This window comes from Sylvia atricapilla, chromosome 8 (genome assembly GCF_009819655.1).
Source record: "Sylvia atricapilla isolate bSylAtr1 chromosome 8, bSylAtr1.pri, whole genome shotgun sequence".
Classification (NCBI taxonomy): Eukaryota; Metazoa; Chordata; class Aves; order Passeriformes; family Sylviidae; genus Sylvia; species Sylvia atricapilla.
In genome coordinates, this window is record NC_089147.1 from 21,996,775 (window position 1) to 22,016,644 (window position 19,870).

At 39.4% G+C, this 19,870-nt stretch overlaps 1 long non-coding RNA gene across 1 annotated transcript; it reads left to right on the plus strand.

The window, feature by feature from the left end:
* Positions 1–1,766: 1,766 nt before the first annotated feature.
* On the plus strand, positions 1,767–19,540 carry LOC136364544 (uncharacterized). The gene is made up of 3 exons (XR_010744171.1): positions 1,767–1,883; positions 17,430–17,521; positions 18,990–19,540. It is a non-coding gene; the product is annotated as an uncharacterized lncRNA (long non-coding RNA).
* Positions 19,541–19,870: the final 330 nt, after the last annotated feature.

A 19,870-nucleotide genomic window follows, 5' to 3' on the forward strand; every position in this document is an offset into this window, starting at 1 on the left:
AAGAGCTGACATCATGCAGTGGATACATATTTCACACCTGGGGATAGAGACATGCCTGAGATGAGCCAGGAAATGTATCTACAGGCCAGGCATGAATACCCAGATGAAAGCATACATGAAAGCATACAGTGCAAGCTGTGCAAAGAATACAGTGATTGACAAGAAACACCTCATGGAATCCCAGCCCAGACCTAGGGAAAGGTCAGAAAAAACCTGTTAATTTCTAATGAAAGAAACTTTATGGCACAATATATTAATTACCCAGTTTTTGAAAGATGCACAGACAAGAACAACAATTAGAAAACTGAAGGTACTTATTTTTAAATGTGCAATAATTCGCTGGCTGGGACTGAGTGATAGGATCCTGATGCTCTTCATTTAAGCATTTGAAAAATGTGGTATCTTTAAATACTTCTTCATAAGATTTATGTTTCTGAAAATATGCAACAGGATAGCGCTATGGCATCAGCCTTTGCAGCAGCCAGGAAAGTGGCAGTGTTAGATAGATAATAAGGGTGTTTGGCCTGCTTATTTTGAACCTCTTAAATGCTAAATGTTCCCATGGTTTAAATAGAGACATGTACTCAGACTTTGGCCTTGCAGTCTAGGTAAGTTTGTCTACTAAAGCCTGAGGCAAAACCAATCAATATTTTTTACTTTACAGTTCTTAGGAAACTAAGCAAGCACAAAGCACCGAAACCCCAGAGGTTTCTGTATGCAGAAAGGTGTGTACAAAATTAGCCATTAGGTTATTATGAAAAGTAACAAAAAATGTTACTGGGTACAGGATGTGAAATGAGTAGAACAAGCAGGAAAAATGAAACTCCAGAGACTGTGCTGTGACTTGAATTGAAGATAGCATGGGTGATCATGGTCTGTTAGGCTAATGTCAGCAAGACCAAAAGTATGTGAACATAGAGGATCAATATGGCAAATCCTTTTGAGTGCTCTCAATACTAGTAGAAAACAGTGAAGTTGGACAATATGGAGAGAAGTCAGTGGCTTTGTTGTTGGCATTTGGTGTTGTTTCAGCCATTGCAGATATCTGCCTGGCATCCATTTGCTACCGTGGTGGAGTGTCAGTGTGCTTTAGGTCCTGCGTCATCTCTGCTATTCCTGTGCAGACATCCTGGATGATTTACAGCCTTCTCAAATGGCACTGGACACCTGTGCATTGGACAGAATCCTGGCCTTCGCTTTGTGAATCAGCATGCCCCTGAGGGGCCACAACTATGTGGTCATGGCCACAGCCAAGCATGGCAGCAAGTTGGACAAATCTTTAAACAGGTATGTCTGTGCAATAATTATCTTCAGTTTATCAAGGCTGGCTGTGGGCTGAGCCCTAGAGCTTCCTGCCTTGGCTGAGAATGAATCACCTGTGGAGTGCTGCATTTCCCAGAGCAGATGGGAGCTGTCGGGTTCAGAGTCAGAAATTATGGAAAGGGATACAACGTGTAACAGCTCCCTTTGGGCAGGAGAGATCGGAGAGGGGGATAGGTAGGTCTCTTCAGCCAAGGAGAGGATGTCACAGATAAGGATGCTTAAGGAAGATGCTTTAACAGGCAGTCAGGTGTCTATGTAAAATACCTAGAGGAGAAAGCAATTAAATAGAGCTCTAGTTGATTAAAAAATGTTGAAGAAAATGCAGTCAGTCTGAGAATAAACTTAATCACCAAGGTGCCCTTGAAGTTTATCAGACCACCTAGAGGTGCAATATCCTAGACAGGCAATGAGTTCTCAGAAATATCCTTCATCTAATCTTTTTTTTATTATTTTTCCCTACCCTAGGATAATTGAAGTGTTTTGGTTTGGTTTGGTTGGAAGATTGTACTAGCTTGCCAGGGGGAATTCAGAGGAAACCAGAATATTTTCCCAAAGAGAAGGTAAGGCCCAGCCACACCTTGCAACATCAAATCTTTAATCATGTACCTGCCTGTATAACAGCAGCAATATTCAGTGTTTCTGTAGCATCATTCATGCAAGAATTTCAAAGCACTTCATAAGAACTAATTAATCAAACCTCACAAACCCTCAGCAAGCAGCAACTTTGCCCACCAATGAAGTGTAATCAGCTCTAAAATGGAACATGATGGCAGTTTGATATCTTACAACATGATGCAACAGGTCAAGGCAAGTAGAACAGGAGCAATTGAGGGCACTTGGGAAGCACCGATCCTTAAATATCTTTGGGGATACAAAGCTTCACTGGATATGCTTTGTGGAAATATTTGGTAAAATAGTTTTGGGAAAAAGCAATTTATGTATTGCGCATGAAAGAATAGTTTGAAATATATTTTTAAATTCTTCATAGATCTCCTAATGCTAAAGGCAAATATCTGGATTTTGTAGGGGCAGTGTCTCAAAATGCTTTACTCTCGTTTTAGGACCTTTGCTTCCATCCCTCTAACCAGTGACACCTGGAGTCCTAGAGATCATGTAATAAGCCACTCTGATGTAGTTCTTGACCCCCAGGCACTGCCGCCTGAGGCTCCCCAGGGGAAGTAGGAAGCTGTGTCCAAGACTGCAGGCTGTACCTTCAGTTCCTCTGTGTTTTGAGGGGCCATGCAGCACATTTACTATTTTAACCCCTAAGATGGGTCTCCCAAAGCTATGAACCCCAGCTACAGAACCTGCTCCAGTGCAGAAGCCACAGGGCCTTCTCTTGGCCCAGCCGAAGCTGCCAGTGTTCCAGTTCAGTACAATGAGAGAAAGATTGGGCTGGCTCAGTTTCTTTATACTTCTGCCAATCCGATCTTGAGGGGTGGACAAATTCAGAATATATTAGTATATCAGTTACTAATATTCTGGGTACGTATCTTCCCAATAAAGCATATGTTAAACAACTTTCAGCTTTTCCTGTCTGTAGGCAAAACATCACTGTGTTTTAGGTCTCCTGTCCTATCACTTCTCATCTCACTTGGAAGCAAATGGGACATGGGTTTGGTTTTTTTGGTTGTTTTTTTTATTTACATCATGCAATAAAATTATATTGTACTTGTATAAAATAATGTGCAAACCATTAAGTAAGATAATGAAATGCTGGAAGTTAAAACAATAAGCTTGAATGATTTAAACCTTGCTACATTTTAAATGTGCAATATGTTTGCAAGAATGAAATTGGTCTTTGGAGCTGAAATAATAGTACGGATATCCAGCCCATTTTGGAAAGAACAAGTAATACCTAGGGACATAATTTAAACCAGTCTTGCAATTAGCTGGTCATTTCACATTTTGAGAGTTCTGGTCTTGTTTTTTGGCTTTATAAATGACTCATATAGTCATCCTCTAATTATACATGATATGTTTAAAAAACACAGCAAAACTCACCAAACTGTTTGGATGAGAATCTTTCCTTTGGCAGGAGAGTGAAAAATAAATAGTTTAGATGGGTTATGTAGTATACTCCCCATTAATGTGCCTTTGCAAACTTATTTAAAAACCTAAATCTGGAAGCTCCTTTAACCGTACATTCAGACTGTCATAATTTTCTCTGACTTCACTTCCTGATCATGAAGCAAAGAAGTATTTTCAGTCAAAACTCATCTCACTGTACATCTAATTGATAAATAAGGGATATTACTGTAAATGCAAAAAGGTGGCTTTATTTGTGAGTATGGTATAAACTGTCGAATCAGAAGCTATTATAGAAACTCAGTCAAACTTTTGCAGGACTAAATTGAGATCCTAGGAGGACTACATTTCCTTGGGAAATGCCTTGCCCTCTGTCTGTGGCACACAATATGAGAAACCTTCAGCCTATCACACGGGATCAATGACATACTGTGCTGATACTGAGATGGAAATCAGAACTGTCTTAAGGTTGATCTCAGTCATCTTCTTAAGCAATCATTTTGGTTCCCTAGAAGTGGGAAGGGAGAGCCTTTCCTAGGCACAGTTGCCTTACAACTTCACTTGTAGCAGGTTAGTAAGTGATAAGCTGCAGAGAAAGGCATTGTAAAGCTGTCGTATGGGGGCTTTTATTTTTGTCTTCCAAATCAAGCATTCAGTCGACAGAGCTCTGGTTCAGGTACTTCATTAAACTGACTTTTTGTACCTTTCAGTCTTGCTGATGGATAGCAGCTACTGCAGGAGGTCATGATCTGGCCCCAAATCTGACTTCTATGTAATAAAGTAAGGATCCTTTAGTAGGCTGAATTATATAATTATTATCAACATGTCTGCAAATGCAACACTTTAGTGAAATAATTTGTAGGGAGATTCTAGATGGTGACTCGTGATGCTGTGCAGTGAAATTTTGGCTGAAGTAGTTGTCATTTAAAAGATATTGTGAATATATAGATTTCAGTCCTCTAACTAGCCCCTTTTTACCAACCTAAAAATTAAGAAATTATTCTTTCATGTATTTACCTTTCTTTAATCTCTTGACTTTACAACTTGGTTGAAATGTACACTATTAATGGATTTGATGCAATAAAAAAGACATTGTGTCTATCCACATACATATACTGGAAATTAAAAGTTGAGGGGTGAGAGATGAAAAATTCATAGCCTTGGATGTTGAGAAAGTCAGACCTGCTGTCTCCCCTTGAAGTCACCTAGGTGAGGCATTTTGACATAACGGAAGCATCAATGAACTGCTCTTGATTAAAAGTTTGACAGGTTGACACTATCCCCCTGAACAGGAAGACCGGGGTTGAAAGAAAATTTTAATACAAACAGAATTTCATTAATACCACAGTTTGCTATAATGGGGGTCTTTTTTCCCCCCACTGTTATTTTTGCTTAGATGGTGTCATTACCTTTTAAAGGGGAAAGACACTGTGGTTAAGCTTTGTCTCAGAAACTATGTCATACTAATGGAACAGGAGCTTTCAAGTAAAATATGAAACAAACTGTCTGGAATTGTTCTGATTCTCAGGCACAAACAAAACCAGCTTTAATAGGGTGGTTCCTTTAAGTGCAGGCTCTACATTGAGCCAATATTTATTTTGTAGAGAGTACAGAAATTCATTAAGCAATATAAAAGAATCAATATAAGCAGAATATCACAATGGCCTTACATCTCTCAAGATCCAAAAATATAGCCTCACTTCACTTTATTTACCTTTTGAGAGCTTTTTTTCTCTAATGTGGTAACTGTTAGACTCTATCTGCTCTGCTCAGTGTTAGGGCTGTCATGATGAAAGTGCATAAACAATATAAATAATAGTTTTTGGCACATGAAAGGAACTCTGAGTGGATTGTTCTTTTGGAATTTAACCATCACTATTTTTGTTTGACTTTCAGGGATTTTTTGTTATTATTTTTTATGTTTAACCCAAAATTCTTATAATCTTAAATTGATTATTTGAAAAAACATCTTTCTTTTAACATACGCATTAGAATTTAATATTTATAGCTTGATGCCAGACAATTCTTATACAATTTAGTAAATATTTATTAAATCAGACTTGTTTTTAAAGACTTATAGTTTTGTAACCACTCTCTAGCACCAATACTCTTTGAAGCAGAATGTCAGGCTGCGCAAGTCAGCTTCTATATTGTATTTCCAGTCCTTGTTTGCAGTGATCCTTCTTGACTTCTTTTCACTGCTGAATAGTTAAACAGTTTAAGCTCTTTCAGGTCTTGATATTATCAGGTTATATAACCTCCCACTCCATTCCCATTCAACGTTTCTGCAATGTAATATTTGCACATGGATTTTTTACATCTTATTTGAGATTTGCAGAGATCCTTAAAGCAATTGATTAAACACACAACATCTCTCTTTGTGATGCATTTTTAATTTCTCATTTAGAGGCAAATTAATTGAATTTCTGTAAGCTTACAGTTAGTATTTTTTTCATATCATTTAATTGTAAGTGTTGAGTTTTTAGATGCAGAGCTTGAGGCATATTTACCACCTTAATTGCAGACTCATTCTAACTCTTTTTTTGAAGATGATAGGTGTTGAAGTACTGACTCACTGTGGAAAGCAGGCTGTGTGCACCTTCTCTGTTTGGAAACCTAAAACTAAGCCATCTAAATCAATGAACTTGATACAATGATATAAACAGCTTATCCAGTCACCAACAGAGTCAGTAATAGAACCTGGGCATCTGCTTCACATTTTCTTGTTCTCCAACCATGCCATTTCTGTCTCCTTAAAGCATCAGTGACAAATTAAGTAAAAATAGACATGTGAGGAGTATGGGGAAGAGAATGTTGAAAACAAAGCAATTCAGAGCATTTTATCCTTTCCATCCAAGTCAATGGCAGGTGTTCTATGTCCTATTACAGCCTTGATAGCATGTTATGTTGCATCATTTCAGCATACTTGCTCTCAGACTGGATGACTAAATGTCAGTTCAGATAGCAGTTATCCAATCCAAATGATCCACAGTTGGATGGCAGCAGGTGAACAGGAGAGTGTCCATTTCAGAAGCCTACTCTGCCACTCTATACATGGAAGCTGCAGATACTCCAGATTCTGTTAGTGGAAAGGAGCAGATGTAAACTAGGAAATATTTTCATGCGATTTTACAGTTCTGTCATGATTGATTATGGGTCTACACATGATGGAGAAGAGAGCTCTTCAGAATAAATATGAACAGTTCTGATTATCTATCTTTCCACTTATTGACACAAAATGCATAATAGACAATGTGTTATAAGCAAAAAAAAAAAAAAAAAAAGAATTCACTGTAATAAGAACCATTTCTTTGCTAAAGCACCCATTAAATCAGCCTCTTGACATATTCCCCAGGAAGTTAAACTGATTGTGATTGGCTCTGAGTGAAATGGAAATGAGAAAATTCCAATAAACATGTGAACATACAAACTGATTTTCAACCCATTCTAAACACAGGTTGGCTGAGGACATTATTCGTATGGGCCAGTAAGTGAGAAGCTGAAGTGTATCTGAACGTAAAAGCCAAAATCAATTTGATTTTAAATTATTTTCGGCTGATTTTAAAAAGCAATGGTGCGGAACTTATGTGTAAGGTTAAATGGCATCAATTTTGTTCCTTACAGACTAAAGCAAGCATATTTTTTCTCCTTTATTCAATTTATTATTTCTTTTTATCCCACTACTGTTTTCTAGGTCCTGTATATTACTTTACCAGTTTTAGTTGGAATTATCAGACCAACAATGCAAAGCACTTAAAACACAAAACTGAACAACAGATGGGACTCAGTGAATATTATATTATTCATGGCCAATGAATTAGAGATGCCTTAAAAAAGAAGAAATCTAGTCTGCTGTGGCAGGTCTTCAGCTTTATTCTCGCTGCAGGCTTCTATTGCCCATATGCATTGAGTAACCCAGTGGACTCAAAATCAAAATCCCCTTTGGAAATAGCAAGAGCTCTTCATGTTGAATTCAGTAGGCTGCTGGTCAGGCTGTGATTGCCATTCATGTACTGAGAAAAAATGATCATGTGATACAAGGTCCATAATGAGTCTGAAGAAATCTGGACTCAATTTTTGTCCTTGTTTTGCCTAGTCTTGGCAATCTTGGGCAAAACATTTGTTCTCTCTCAGCCTTTGTTTCCTAAACTATAATGTGAGAAAAGGAAGTCCTTTATTTTTCATCTTTTGTTATCTGGCCATCTAGACTTTACTGTTCTTGTCTAGGGAATTTATTTTTATTCCATGTGGAACAAGAGCAACCCCTGCTTATCCCGTTGGAAAACCAGGGTTTAGCCTCTTACAGTACTTGGAATGTTGTGGTGCTAATTAACTTGGAATTTCGGAAATACTTTGGTCAGTAACAAGAAAATGTAAGATACTACAGCTCCTCCGATTGGATGGACACACAGAGGCTAGGAAATTCAAATTGTTTGAAATTATTGCTATTTGTGCTTTGGAAAAATGCTCCTCAATACAGATATGGTAAGGACCCAGGGCAGGGGTCAAACACAGGTTTAAATTATGCAGAGAGCTATTCTACAATGGAGCTCGGGAGAATTTAAAGGATTTTAAACTGGAACATAATAGAGCTTGTTGAAATCTTCACACAAATTCCCATGATTAAGAATGGTGACAAATGTGTTTGGGCTATTAATTATAAAATCCTATAGCAGGAGGAATTAAAAAAACCTTTAATCCATTTTTCTGGGAATATTTTAAAAGAAGAGTAAACAAACTGTTTTATGAGTCTTCTTTACATCACCATAAACTGAAGTAGAATTTTCCTCAGAAATTAGAGTAAGTGTCACGAGGTCATTTACATCCTCTCTTTCAGTCTCTCTCTGCATCCCAATCCTTATGGCTTCCTACACTATGATTTAGTTTTCTGTTTGTATTTATATGGGGATTTTATCGCTAATGTTTTTGCACAATATAATTAAAAATCAGCATCCTTACTGGATGCAAGGACTCTCAAGTCAGCTCCCCATGTTTGATAGCCTCCTTGCAAAGCAATATGGTAAATCCCACATATGAAAACAGATTATGAACAAGGCCTTCAGAAAGCATAAATTTAAAGTTAGAGTCTTGTTTACATTTTTTTTTTCAGTGAAAGTGCTTAAGTAGTCATCACTTGGAGCCAGCTTATGTATCTGAGGGCCTGAAATCTCGGTCTATGCCCTGCTCCCTTTGCTTCCATTTAATGATTCTTTGTAGTACAAGATGTTAGTTTTCCAATCTAGATATTTACTCATTGTGTACTTTTTACTACCATTTTAAATGATTCCTTATTTTTAAAGCTTCTGTCTCTGCAATATTAAAATTTTAGTGATATAAATGGATGACTAAAATGGCCATTTAGCTAATTACAGTAATACCATTGTATCAGTTCCTGCATAATTTCCTTTCTGAAAACATTCAAACTATTTTGAAAAAATATTGTCAAGCTGAATTTTCTTAAAAATTTAGTGCAAAATCTCTTGTTAGTTTAAATATTCTAAATATTTTGTGGACTTGTATGTTTGTGTGCCAAAATGTTGCTAATAAGTTGGTGAGGAGTTATAGGTGTACCTACACAGATTCACAATTGCAAAAATTACTGGGACAGTAGTGAGTATGAAGTGGATGATATGAATCTATCACAGGTTATCATCCTGAAAATTATACCTTGCCATCAACTCAAAGGGACCCTACATAGAGGATTTAGAAGGGGCAAAAGCAGTGAGCCAATTTCTGGAAAGATTTCCAGATGAGAAGAGGCTCAGTAAAATGAGGTTAGAAATAGAGGTGTGAAGGCTGCATAATTCCTCATAATAGACTCTTAAATTTTACGAAAAACCAATAGGGAATGCTTCATCTCTGTTTCTTAAAATTGTTAATAGTGCTTAAACCAATGGAAGTGTTTTTCCACATAAAAATATTAATAAACTGTGTAACTCTAAAGTATGCTATAAAAGCCAAAGCATAATTAGATTAGGAAACCAGTTATCTAGACTTGTGAAAGGTACTCTTATCCTTACAATTAAAATACAAAATCCTTGCCATTGAAAATAATGTCTTGATACAGTCTCAGCTCAGGAAGTCTGGAAGAGCTGAATTGCAAGATCTACACCATAGAAAGGTGCTCTCTGTGTTATACAATGCTGAAGAATTCCTTGTCCAGAAATTTTGGGGTTGTTTTCTTTATTTCACCATGAAATTTTTTGGAAGATAGGGAAATCTTATGGCGGTGTTATGCCCTTACAGTTGTTTCACTCATTTAAACCTGTCACACAGCCACTCCGTATCAACATTAAATACAGTTTCTTTCATTTCCAGGTATGCTGATAATGCTCTCTCTCACTCAGGTACTCAGCAACTTTGTTCCTGTCCACATTTCATACCCCAGATAATACCTGACATAAACGTGTAGCACATAGCAAGTACTAAAAGAAATGGATCCACTCACATGGGCAAGATTTTGAGCTTGTCTCCCAGTAGCGTATGCATGCACCTACATGCAACTGTGAAATAGAGCAAGAATGCCTAACCTGAGGCCTACACTCACTCTAAAAATACCAGAGTTTAGCCCTGAACTGTTTTCATCTTAATCAGGGATTGAAATCCACAGTAATACCTAACATCTCAGAATCTGAGTCATCCATCTTATATTGAGACGCATGTTGCGACCAGTGATGATTTTTTTTCCCCCCAAGAGCTAATCTGGCACATAAAGGATGAGAACATTAGACATTTGCTTCTTTTTATTGCAGAGTAGTAGCTGTTTCTTGACAGGACAAAAGTTGAGTTACTCTCAGGAGGATTGCACTACCAGTGTCTTTTGCTTATTGTTATCTGGGATTGTCTCAACAATGCTGAGCCTGCTGTTATCCATTACTTTCTCTTCTCATAGAGCTGCTCTGGATTAGCCAGGAAAACCTCAGGCTGCTTAGCATTTTGCACACTACCAACAGAAAGAGTCAGTCCCTACAAGCCACTCACCTTGACAGAGACAGCTGCACAATTTTTCCAAGGAGTGCTTTTATTAGAGTTTGACTGTTACTGGAAGTGCTGAGTAAGCCCATGGCTAGAACTCCCCATGGATTCACAGTGTGATGCAGATTTCAAGAAAGGAGGAGAACTTGGGGTTTTTATTCTCATTTGTGCATGAACCAGCACTGTCATAGTCTAGACATGCATGATGAACCACCAGACTTCCATTGTGCCAGGAAGCTGTGAATGGAGTTGCTGCATGGCAGAGAATGGTGAATGAAGCCATTAAACACTTTTTATTTTTTTCTCTCTCTTGTTGGGTCTTCTAAATGTAAAAACCTCAACCTTTTCAGGCTGACTCCTCCTGCCCCCACCCACACTCCCAGCTGCTCTACAGGAATATTTCCTTCTATCTACAGCAGCAAGAATACATGAAAAGTCGAGCTTGTGTCGTCAGGGAGAGGAGGGCAGAGCTCACCCACCAAAAGGTGATCAGCAACCACCATGTACACTTCACCTTTAAGTGCCCTTTTACTGTTTGCAAGCATCGGTTGAGTCTAAAATCACCTGAAAGGCGTTGGCCTCCTGAGTTTGGGCCTTTGAAAGGTGGGTGAGGGGAAAAGTTTGGGTGCATAAATAAGCTGAAAAAATCCTCACTGTCAAATGAAATGTTCCTCTGCTTTATCACCATTATTTTTAGTGAGATTTTGCATTATGGTACCTTGAGTTTTAAATTAAATGTCAAATATAATTTGGCACTACAAAGAATGAATTATGTGACTGCCCTTAGAGAAAATCAGAAGGCTTAGCTCTGTGAGTTAAATTGGTATCTGCCTTATGCTGAGCTGATGTGGGCTAATTGATTAGGATCTGACAGGATACCATATTGCAAATTCAGCACAATCCCTTCCATTAAAAAAAAAATAGACCTAAGGTACCTTTAGGGAAAAGCAAAAGATCTGTAAAACAGAATGGGTAGAGGAAAAGAGTATCTTCAAGGACTCTCTTTTGCACTGATGCGTTAGATTCCCCAGAAGCTCACACTTCTTAAGGGTACAATATGGATGTTAATATGCCCCAGGTCACTTTGGAAGCAGGTTTGCAATCAAATTGCAGGTTCTTCTGGCCTAATTTTAAAGAGCAGCAAAATATTTTCTCAGTTAGCTGACTAAATCTATCTCCATAAGAACTAAGATGACAAAGTGCCACTTTAGATCATTAAAGGAGGGCAATACATTTTAATCAGCTATTACATGAGGAAGGACAAACCAAGTGCTATAGCACTGGGTCATTTTATAAATTCAGTGCTTGTGGCCCTCTCCCTTTCAAAATGCATGATGTTATTTCCTGGAAACATCAGTCTTAAAAAACTATTGTCAAGTAAACAAGCCTTGTGTTTCTCACAGCCTTCATGTCTGTGTAGTCTGGGTTTAATTTTCTGTTAAGTATGGGTAGTGTGTGGGGGGGAGGACTAAGTCTGAAGTTCTAATGTAGTCAGGCTGGAATCTGTCACTCAGCTTATTGCATGTTGATGACTCAGTGCAGTTTCAGCTGTAAGCAGACCATGATTTATGGACACCAAGTGAACTCCTGCGGCAAAAACCAGCCATGAGATCAGAGCAGCAATAGGGCCCTTTTTTGGCAGGAGACAGCGCCTGCATTTTTCTCATTCATGCCAAACTGCTTTGCACGGCAATTAGCTCTGTCCTCATTTAGTCTCCAGTCCCAAAGGGTAATGAAAGTCATATATCATCTTCAAGGCTGCTAATTATCCAGCTCAGTTACAGGTAGGCTTTGTAACTGTGAGAAGGGTCTGTCTGCTTGATATTTATTGCTCTTCTAATAAGCAAGCAAAGGAGAAGGGGGGGAACTTTCTTGAAAGCTTGCCCATACCCCTTGCCTCAGATCCTTGACATACCTTCAGCAAATGTGCAAGTCAAAGGGGAAATGTCTTCATTCCACATATCCATTTTTCATGCTGTAACTAAACATTCAGCAAGAACAGAGCAAGTGCTTGAAACATGAGAGAACATACATTTGGAGTGAGCTTGTCTCTAGCTGTTTGCTTGTGGAAAGACAATCCTCTGAATAAGCAGACATGAAAACAGGAAGGGCAATAGGGAGGAATGAGGAACTTCTTTCTCCTCTTCCACTCCTTTCTCCTCCCAGGCTTTCAGCCCACATCACAGCAGCATTTTGGGAAAATTATGGCGTTAGAGAACTGTGTTTGTTTTACTGAAGGTATACCAGAGGAACTTGATATTCCAACCCTCTCACCATCAGCCTTGAAATAGAGTAAAATTCGAATTCTCTATTCAGAGTTCAGGTCCTACCTGACTTTCTGTAAGAGGCTGAACCAGATGCTCTACAACTTCAGTTGTTTTGGGAGTTGGTATTAATAGAGCCAGGTCTTGCGACTAGGAGCCATCTTTTGCTGTAGGCAAAATATTGGTTAAATCAACAGTCCAAGTAGCTGAGTGTGCTTTCTTACTGTGCTAAGAAATGAACTTCAGCTTGTATGAAATCCTTTTAACTTTTGAAAAGTTTAGATTTGCTTTTGACTTATTTGTTTCGTTTGTATTTTACATTTTTATTTCATACTTATTTTCATCAGTAAGCCTGAAAACTGCAAGGTCCGAGACTAAGCAGTTTGTTGCTGCGTGAATTTGGAGGCATCTCCAGATCCTGTTGGCCAGTGAAGGTGTCCTCTCTAAATGCCCAGTGAAGTCTTATGATTCATATGAAAAGCTAACATAAAAGCTCCTCCAATATTTCACATCAGCCAGGTGCCTTTTTGGCACTGGTGGCAGTGGCTGCTAAGGAAAAAGCTAATGTGCATATGCAGGAAAGCAATTTTGCAAGCTCCAGGCCAGGGCACAGCAGTGCATACTTTGTGTTGACCTGTGTGTGTGCAGCATGCATGGAGTGACACTGAATCTCAAGGCATGAAATCTGATCTCTCTCCCATTTACTACAGACTCCATTGTCTCAAAAATCCTTATGACAACCTTGTTGTGTAGAAAGGCAATTGTCAAAGCAAGTACCTCAAAAGGGAGCTGGGGCAGAAGCAGTGGGAAATCTCAGCAAATAAAGAGCTTTGGCTGGCACTGACCTGTGGCTGGAGGTAAAATGAGCAGGAGGAGCAGAGATGCTGCTCAGCATTTGTGCACCATAAGAGCAGCATGTGACTCTACTGACAGAAGGCAGAGAAGACAAGGACCTGCTGTCACAGAGGAGACACTGCTGCAAAGAGTACACTGCTGCAAGGTATGCAGCTCTTCGGCTGGGAGCTGAACTGCAGCACGGTGGGGGATCTGCAGCCTTTCAAGGCTTTGAACTGCAGTGTGGCATTGGGAGGGGCCCAGCACTGCTCCGGTGCCTCTGGGTATCTCTGCTGGATTCATCCAGGCCTGACTTTCATTTCTGTCAGCAGCAGGAAAGCACTTACAGGGTGGGGATTTGAAAGAAGGAGAGGAAGTTCCTTATTCTTTTTTACATCTCCTCTGTATCTTTGCTGATGTTAAAAATGGAGGATCAACTTTCATCATCAAATGTGATTTCATTTTCCACCGCGTTGAGAATGGCAGAACGTTTTGCATGGTTCTCATCTTGGCCTGGAGGAAACATTAAAAAACTGGATGAGATCCAAGCGGTTCAGATACCACGACTCAGAGGAGCATTTGCAAAGGAGTGGGTGCTCATCTGTCGTGCATTGGCAGGTTCCCTTGAACTCAGTAGTACTCATCTGATTTATGCCAGTCACAGAGGTGCCCTGCAAACCTTGAGTTATTTGTCTATGCTGTCTTTGCCAAGTTTCCAAACCTGTTGACTTGAACTTTCAGTAGCTGCATTCCAAGTGCTCTCACCCCACCCTTCCTGGCAATAGGTATCCACGTAGCTCCGTGTGATGGCCGTGGGAACTGCTGTTGTATATCCTACTGCAGAACAGAGCACTGGTGGCTGGATCCTGCTGTCTTGCGGAGTCAAGGCTTGAGGCACTGTGCCACTGATGCCGAGGTGAAGGGCACTGAGTCGGATAGAAGTCATTCAGGATCAGAGTGGTGGTCTATCTAATCTGAGATCATGGCCCTGAAAATGGCTAGTGCTAACTGCTGTAGAGGAAACTGCCTCATTTTCTCCTATTACTTAATTCTTCTGATATGAAGCGACCCTTTTTTCTCAGCAGTAAGAAGATCTGTTTCTAAAAAAAGATTTTGACTTTGCACTACTCATTCTGTAGTCCCCAAACTTGCCTTTTTACAGATCTTGAAGTTTTTCTGCTATCTTTTTGCGTATTTAGCAGACAGTGGGGGAATGGATAAAAAAAAGTTAAAAATTCCTCCAAATTCTGCTGAAGCTGCTAGTGCATTGCTTTTCCATTACACCATTTGGTTTAGATCTGCCTCTTAAGCCACCTTTTCATGTAATGTTAATTAGCATGACACCAACATTCAGTATAGTTTTGGCAGTAGTATCTTCTGACATGAAGATAACGAGAAATGAATGTTCAAGCCTCACAGTAACCTGTTCATAACACTTTTCTTACAATTTCTTTTCATTTGGTTTAATTTACATTTCTTGTCTGACCTCTTGAAACAAACATTTGTCTGATGTATCTCTTTCCATTTGTATTACCAATGACCATGGTATCATAAAGATAGGCATGCCAAATGCTTATTATGCGTCAATAACTTGAATTGCTGTTGTGCAGCAAATAACACGGGAATCTGCTGTTTCCTTTCTTCACCCAAAAGGGGTGATACTTGGGTGTAGTTTTATATCAGCCATGGCTAATATATTTCTAGACTCCAAGAAGGTGGTGAAAGGATGTCTGTCCCTGATCCTTGTGTTGTGTCAGCAGCAGCATTTATCCAGCTGTACAGCTCACTGGGGACCGGATCTGGCTGACTGCTGAGGATGCATCTCCATGTGCTGACACAAAGCGTGGAGGACAAACAGGTGAGATGGGGGAAAGGAAGGTTTGTCCCTTGCAGTACCATTTCAGAGTTCAGCTAGATGAAGCTGACCATGAAATCGCACCCTTACTGTAGCTGCATCTCTACTCTTTCCATTTAGACCCTAGCTTTCAGATGATTCCTTCAGCAAGTGAAAAGAAAAAAAGAAACATGTAGACATGCTTAATGTGTTTAGAAATGTGCAGGATGAAAAGAAATCCATTTGAAAATCCAAATCCAAATCCATTGAAACAATGAAAGTCTTTCCTGTAAATGCTTGTGTATAAAATACACTCCTGATAAACCAGAATGACGCTGCTGTCAATGGAAACTAAAAGACTATTCTTGGCAATTGTGTGCTTTGGATCTGTCACATACAGGGATTTTCTGAAAAGCTAAGCTGAAGGAGTATTTCTAAGGAGGAGTTTAATTTGAAAATAGGCTGTCAGGGGAGCCTGAGAAAGATATAACAATCAAAAGTCTTTGATCACGTTATATCTCAAAACTCTCATCCTTGCTGCATGGACCTTACTCAAGATTTAACTGTTATCCAAGCATCTAACCACGGCCTAAAAAAATCTGCTGTAAGATAATTTTACTGTTTCCTTTCAGCTGAAGCAGATAAAAGAGCAAAGATTGGAGAAAACTCTATTTGTGGTAATTAAACTGTGGATTTTCAAAATTGTTCTTGAGTGTGAATTAACTGCCATGGGAGCCTTGCTCTGCCTGTTCCTTGTGGCAAACTGTTGTGATAAGTCTCCATGTTGAAAAGCTTGGGCTGTAAGAGAACTCCAGACAGCTCCTGGGGACTTTGTTTTGGGAGGGGTGACCCTGGCTAACTCCCCTCCCAGCTGCTGTTGCACGGGGTTGTTTTTCCCCTTTCTTAACTGTGCTATCCCAGAGGCCACTGGCATTGCTGCTGATGGGCAGCAGTGGGTCTGTGCTGGAGCCAGCTGGCATTGGCTCTGTCAGACACAGGGGAAGCTTCTGGCAGCTTCTCACAGAAGCCACCCCTGTAGCCTCCCCCGCTGTCAAAACCTTGCCATGCAACCCCAATACATCCTTAATCAACACTGCAGAAAAAATCACTTGGAGAATTCAGGTGGGGTTTTTTACTAAAATGTCTCTATGTATAAAATTGGCAGGGGGGAATAGGCATGGTGTGTGTATTTTGTCATCCTTCAAATTTTATTTTCATGGATAAATGACTAAAGAGTGGGCTTTAAAAATCACCAATTAATATGTGTGGTTAGGGAAACATGCAAAAGAGCTTTGAAATGTGAGGTACAGGACATGAAAGTGCTGCTTCTTATGATGGAGGTTTTGTTTTCTAATATACATTTCTATGCTCAACAGTTAATGCATTGCTTCCCCTCCTTATGTAAGAGGCAAACATTAAAAATCTGACCAGCTGCAACTGGGAAGACATCAATCAGATCTCATTTGGTTGATGTTAAGCTCATTGTCAGGGCTACCAAACCTTTGGCATATGTATGTGCAGAAGGGATGTTTTATCCAGTCTCATGTATGCTGCTCTGTACATGCTCTTGTATTGTGGTCATCTCTCTAATATGATGTGCATGTCATTACATTTTATGAAAAAGTGAGCAAAAATGCACTATGGGCATCGAACAAAAGAGGGAAAAGTTTTCAGTGTTACTTAGCTCTTCTGAAAATGTGTTCTTTGCTCCATAAAGAAGTCTTGATGAACCATCTCTTGTCCTGATGATATCTGGCCTTTCTGTAGAGTGTCCTTTGAGGACAGAGGGCTCTAATTGATTATGGTCAGTTTAAATATGTACATAAGTATTCTGGAAAAATAATAAGAAAAAATTTATATTGGTTTGACATTTTATATAAAATCTTTGTAGGTAGCACCAAACAAAAGTAGCTTGGTGACAGTACTACTGTGGAAACATACAGATGCACCCTTTTGTGGGAAGCAACCAAGATCTTTGTGAGCTCTCATGAGAATTCAATAAGCAATACACAGTAGCTGGTTAGAATCAGCTGATTAATGGATTTATTCTGGGCTGATTTTTTACTACTGAATTTTTCAGGGAATAATGGAAGCCTCTTCCTCAAATTAAATATTCTGTGTCTCATTCACATAAGTTACCTGTTATTAATGGTTCTCTTTCTTAATGCGAGGATTGCCATCCCTGGGCTTCTCTACTGCAGCTCAGAGAGTGCTGGGGCCCCTCTGCCTTTCCTGCTTTGGGGACACCGGCAGAATAAAGGTGGTGAGTAAAGAACATATGTTTTCTTGCTGTTGAAGAAAGCTTCCTACATATGCAAGATTTTCTTTTTAATAAGCAGGGAGTTGTTTCATAATTGCTGTTCTCTTTTGCTCGAACTATTTGAGGTTATTCCTATCAAGAGTCATAGTGATTCTGTACCTGCTAACACCACAAAAGTAAGTGTGGCCATGCATAATTCTTACCTAATTGTGTTTCTAGGCTATATCTCATTACAATTAATTAACATGCTTTTTGGGCAAGAAGGAAAATGTTTTATTTAATAGTACAGTAAGCAAACTACCAACATACCAATGTTTAGTGAACTCTGGAAGTGTTTGTTTTCAGATTCAAAAATTATCACAGTAAGAAATTATTTTCAGAATCAATATTTTATTCCTATCTTGCTTCATATAGCTGGACTCTTCTTTATATGGTGTTCAGTCTTCAAGCCAAGGCAACCATTCAGTTGCTTCATTCATTCAAACTGAAAGAGATTTTCTTTTAATTCCATTGCAGTATCTGCTCATTCTAGGCTGTTTAAATATCATTGCTAACAAGCAAGAGAACACCTCTTCCTCTAGTTGTTTCTGCAAGCAGTACCATACTATTTTATCCCAGTTTTGTCCTGGCTGCAAGGAACAGAGTTTGGTGTATCCAGGGGTCCCAATGTCTCTGCAGTACAGCAACTGGCACCTAATTTGGGGCAGGGCTTAGTTATGGCTTGTGGAAGGTTCCTGTCCAAGAAGAGAGCAAGAATTGTAGGAGCTCTTGCTCGTCACAGCTTCCTGAGTGCACTCCTACCTCTCTGATTTCTGCTTCCCCAGCTTGTGACGCCTCATATATATCTGTGTCCCAGCTGAGACTCATTGGCAGAGGAAAGCAATCAGAGCTTGCCTTTCAGCTTTCCACATAGTTCCCAGGGGTCCACATGCCTTGAAGGCAAAAAAACCTTTTGTGCTTATTGCCAATACAGATATTTTTATCCTGTTTATAGATACATCAGCACTGAAAGAAAGTGCTGAGACACACAAGCTGGTGCAGCATGAGAAAGTCTGGAACAAGGAATGGTGGGAAGGGCAGTGGGTGTATTCATGCTTGGTTTCTAGAACACTGCTTAGTCAAAGGAACAGCATGTGTGCAAACACAGTCAAGTGGCTTCTAGATCTAAGCTCTTATCTCTGCACATCATCACACAGACTAACCATTCAACCTGCATCCTGGAGTCAGACTCTCAAGTCCTCAGTGAGAGAAAATTCTCATTGGAGTCTGGCAGAAGGAACATATCATTTTGTTCAAAAACACTGAATATGCAGTAGCAGCTGTGAGTTGTCAAATCCAGCATAGGATTATACCCCACATCATATGCTTCAGCACTTTATACAGACTATGTTTAAATTAATTTTTAATTAGCTCATTATACAGATAGAAGATCTGCTCATCTCAAGTTTTATAACCACAACTTTGCCTGCAGGTCTCTCTATCAGACAGTTGGATGATGGCAGCACCCAACTTCAGCTGGAAGTGCTCAAACCCTGCAGCAATGAGACTAATATTAAAAGCCCTGATAGTATCAGGCACCACACTCCATTATATCACGACTGCATTTCCATTTTCATGCTCAGTCTTCTTAAAAAGAGCTCATGGAGAGCAGGGACTCATGACAGCTGGAAAACCTACATGCCACAGAGAGCCAAAGGTCTGACTGTGCAGAATGGTGCTACCCATAACCTTGGCATAGGTTTTGATGATGAAGTGCAAGGTAAGCCCACCCAAAGTGATTCATATGAATTGTTAGTCTGGAGATCTCAAACCACAGATCTCCCTTTTCTGGCTGGAGAAGATTTTCTAGACATACATGCCTGATGAAAGGTGATGGTGCCAGTTGCCCATAATAGTATTACCTGCTTTTGAAATACTTTGTCTCCTCCATTCCAGATCTGTTCCCTATCATGAGATACACTGCAGATGTGTGTAGCTTGAAACATGGATAAAAGTGGCAGACAAAGTATTAACTTTACAGACCTGGAATTAAGGTACTTCTAAAGCCAATTGTTTAGGTTTGTACAGGAAATGTGTTGCACAGTGAGGGACAGGCCCAGAACACTTAAGATCCAAGTATTGTGCTTAACCATAGATCATCCTTTCTCCCTGGTATCTGTGTGGTAACAGTTTCTTCTTTGAAAGTTTTTAGTTGCATTAACATATTCTCCTTGGAGCTTTCTAACTATCCCAGTGTAAAAAGCTGACCACAGTTATAATGAGATTATTCAAATAATTTGTTTTCTTCCTTTTTTTTTTTTTTTTTTTTTTTTTTCCCCTTCAATTTGCTATCATGAATGCCCTCAGAGAAGT